We start from the raw sequence: 4,205 nt of genomic DNA, 5'->3' as shown, positions 1-4,205 counted from the left end.
CACTGAGGTTTCTGTTTATTCATTTTTAGATAACATAATTTACATAATATTTTCATGTACTTACTGGATATCTGATATATTCTTTGGAAAAATAACTATTCATATTAATTCCCATTTCTAAATTCTTTTCTTTTTCTTATTGAGCTATAGGAATTTATATACATACACACATATATATATATATATATATATATATATATATATATATAGTACTTAAGAGTCCCTTATCAGACATGGTTTGTAAATATTTTCTCCCATTCTGTGGTTTGCCTTTTCACTTCATTTTTTTTTTTTTTTTGTGGTACGAGGGCCTCTCACTGTTGTGGCCTCTCCCGTTGCAGAGCACAGGCTCCAGACCCGCAGGCTCAGTGGCCATGGCTCACGGGCCCAGCCACTCCACGGCACGTGGGATCTTCCCGGACTGGGGCACGAACCCGTGTCACCTGCATCGTCAGGCGGACTCTCAGCCACTGCGCCACCAGGGAAGCCCGCCTTTTCACTTCTTGATGGTATTGTTTGCATCACAAAAGTTTTGCATTTTGATGATATGCAATTTGTTTTTTTCATTTAATGCTCTTGGTTTTGGTGTAGTATCTAAAAAATTAGTTTAACAAAGTCATGAGGAGTTACACTTTTATTTTAATAATTCTATGGTTGTTGCTCTTTCATTTGGAGTTATACTAAATTTTGCATTAATTTTTGTGTACGTTGTGAGGTAGGAGTCTAACTTTATTCCTTTGCGTGTGTCCTAGAACCAACTGTTGAAAAGACTGTTCTTTCTCCATTAAATTTTTCTGCACCTTTGTTGAGAATCAATTGAGTATAAATGTAAAGATTTAATTCTGGATTCTCAATTTCATTCCATTGAACTATGTATTTATTCTAGGCTTACACTTCATTAGAAATGGTTAATTATCCAACTTTATTTTTAAGCTTGCTTTCCCTTTCAGTAATGAGGCTCCTGAATGATTGCGGGGCATAGTGTCAGAGTCAGACTGTGGAAGTATTCCTTGCTGTCTTCCTTCTGAGAACAGCTCTGGTCAGGTGGCTGGGACCACCAGAATCTGGGGGGGTGGCGGGGTGGGAGTTGCTCATGTGTTGTCAGACCTGTCTTCAGCCCCATGCTGGATCTGTGCTAACCCAGTGGCCTTGCACCTTTGTCCACTACAGTGAAATGACCAATTAGTTTATCATGCTCAAAGGCTGCGTGGTGGGAACCAAGAAGTGAGTGCTCACCCTGCCCTAGTACTTGCTGGTGCAGACCAAATGGTGGGCCCTGGAAAAGAATGACCTCAAGTTTATGGACACCACAGCCAAATTTGGCCATGGCTGCTTCCAGACTGTGGAGGAGAAGAAAACTTTCATGGGACCACTTAAGAAGGACCGAATGGCAAAGGAAGAAGGGGCCTAATGTCAGAACAGATTTGTACAGCTGGTAGAATCTCAATAAGGTTATTTTCCAGTAAGCGATGGGTGGGGAAGTTTGCTTTCTCTATTCTTATCATCTTGCAATTTCATATGAATTTCAGGATGGATGTGTCAATTTCTGCAGAAAAAAAATATCAGCTGGGATTTTGATAGGAATTGTATTGAATATGTATACCAATTTGGGAGTGTTGCCTTATTAACAATATTAAGTCTTCCATTCCATGACAATCGATGTTCTTCCATTGATTTAAATATCCTTTAATTTCTTTCAATAATTTTTTTGTAGCTGTCCGTACCTAAGTCTTGCATCTAATGTTAAATCTGTACCTAAGTGTTTTATTCTTTTTTATGCTATTGTGAATTTAGTTGTTTTCTTAATTTTATTTTTGCAATAATTGTTGTTGATGTGTAGAAATATAATTAATGTATATATACTGACCTTGTATCCTGCAGCTTTTGTAATATAATTTACTAATTTTGCTAACACATATATATGGAATCTAAAAATAAAAAAATTGGTACTGATGAACCTAGTGGCAGGGCAGGAATAAAGACGTAGACATAGAGAATGGACTTGAGGACACGGCAGGAGATGGGGAAGCTGGGACAAAGTGAGAGTAATATCGACATATATACATTATGGAATTTAAAATAGATAGCTAGTAGGAAGCAGCAGCATAGCACAGGGAGATCTGTGTTTTGTGATGACCTAGAGAAGTGGGATAGGGAGGGTGGGAGGGAGACTCGAGAGGGAGGGGATACGGTGATATATGTATGCATATGGCTGATTCACTTTGTTGTACAACAGAAACTAACACAGCGTTGTGAAGCAATTATACTCCAGTAAAGATCTATTAAAAGAAAAAAAGAAATTTTGTAGGATTTCCCATATGCAAGATTATGTCATCTGTAAACAGAGATAGTTTTACTTTTTCCTTTCCAATTTGGGTGCCATATTTTTCATATTTTTGACTAATTACCCTGGTTATAACCTCTATTATGATGTGGGATAGAAGTGATGAAAGCAGACACATTTTTGTCTTGTTTCTGATCTTAAGGGGAAAATATGCAGTCTCTCACCATTATATACGATATTACCCGTGGGTTTTTCTTAGATAGCATTTAGCAAGTTGAGTAAATTTCCTTCTATTTCTAGTTTGTTGAATATTTTTATCATGAAAGGATATCTAACTGCTCACCATCTATAATTAACAAATAATAACATTTTTTCATAGTCGCTTTATTTTTTTCTTCCAGCTTTATTGAGTTATAATTGATGTACAGCACGTGTATAAATTTAAAGTGTACCGCATAATGATTTGACTTACATACATCACGAAATGATGACCAAAATAAGTTTAGTGAACGTCCATCATCTCATACAGAGACAAAATTAAAGAAATAGAAAAATGAGATATTTTTTCCATGGGATGAGTACTCTTAGGATTTAGTCTCTTTCATATATAACATACAGCAGTGTTAATTATATTTATCATGTCATACATTACATAAATAAATACCTAGTACTTATTTACCTTACAACTGGAATTTTGACCGCCTTCATCCAAATCCCCCTCTCCTTCCCCCTCTCCCTGCCTCTGGTAATCACAAATCTGATCTCCTTTTCTATGAGTTTTTTGTTTAATTTTGAAGTAGAATTGACATACAACACTATATTAGTTCCTGTTACATGACATAGTGACTCAATATTTCTATACACTTCAAAATAATCACTGCAATAAGTCTAGCTACCATCTGTCACCATACAAAAATATTATATAATTATTGATTATATTCACCACATTGTACATTTCATACCCATGACTCCATAGTCACTTTATATTTAAAAATGTTTAATATAAATAATACTGATAATTACTTTAACAAATACCATTTACATCCCTTAATTCTTTTTCCCAGTTTCATTCCTCTCACCACCACCTTGACCACCAGCAGCAGATTATGAGGTTATTGCATGTTCTTGTCCTTGTCTTTATATTGTCATAACATTGTATGTGCATGTACATAATATATAGTGTTGTTTGTCTAACTTTTAATGTTTATAATGTGGCATATCATTGCATACATTTTTTCCCATTATTATATATATATATATATATGTTTTTTTGTTTGTTTGTTTGTTTTGTTTGTTTTTTGCAATACACGGGCCTCTCACTGTTGTGGCCTCTCCTGTTGTGGAGCACAGGCTCCGGACCCACAGGCTCAGCGGCCATGGCTCATGGGCCCAGCCGCTCTGTGGCATGTGGGATCTTCCCAGACCGGGGCACGAACCCATGTCCCCTGCATTGGCAGGCAGACTCTCAACCACTGCGCCACCAGGGAAGTCCTATATATATGTTTTTATATCTTCTAGGCTGGTACAAAGAATGATTATTTTATTTAAGTTTTGTATAGTTTTCTCTCACATGAATATTCTTTATTTTGTTCATTCATATCCTCATTGATGGATATTTAGATTTTATTCTTAACTTACTGCTTTTATAAGCAAAGCGGCAGTGAACTTTTGGTACATGTCATTTTATGCCTATGAGTATGAGTTTTTTCTAGAGTATATACGTAAACGTGGAAAAGTGGAAATTGTGAAGTTTATATATTTTTAAATTTACTAAATATTACCAGATTATTCTCAAAAGTGTACCCATTTCCCCTTTGAATGAGAATGTCCTTTCCATACACCTCTACCTGCACCTGGAATTGCAGGATGACATTTTAAAAGACGTACCTTTGAGGTGCTCACAATCTAGAGCAGCTCTGTC

At 36.1% G+C, this 4,205-nt stretch overlaps 1 non-coding gene across 1 annotated transcript; it reads left to right on the top strand.

The window, feature by feature from the left end:
- Positions 1–941: 941 nt before the first annotated feature.
- Positions 942–1,035, top strand: LOC132501792 (small nucleolar RNA U83B). Its single transcript, XR_009534319.1, has one exon. It is a non-coding gene; the product is annotated as a small nucleolar RNA U83B (small nucleolar RNA).
- The last annotated feature ends 3,170 nt before the right edge of the window (positions 1,036–4,205 follow it).

The sequence above is a fragment of the Mesoplodon densirostris genome, chromosome 1, assembly GCF_025265405.1.
Source record: "Mesoplodon densirostris isolate mMesDen1 chromosome 1, mMesDen1 primary haplotype, whole genome shotgun sequence".
NCBI classification, from domain to species: domain Eukaryota; kingdom Metazoa; phylum Chordata; class Mammalia; order Artiodactyla; family Ziphiidae; genus Mesoplodon; species Mesoplodon densirostris.
The sequence above is the reverse complement of the archived record's forward strand: the minus strand, read 5'-3'. Positions and strand labels throughout refer to the sequence as shown.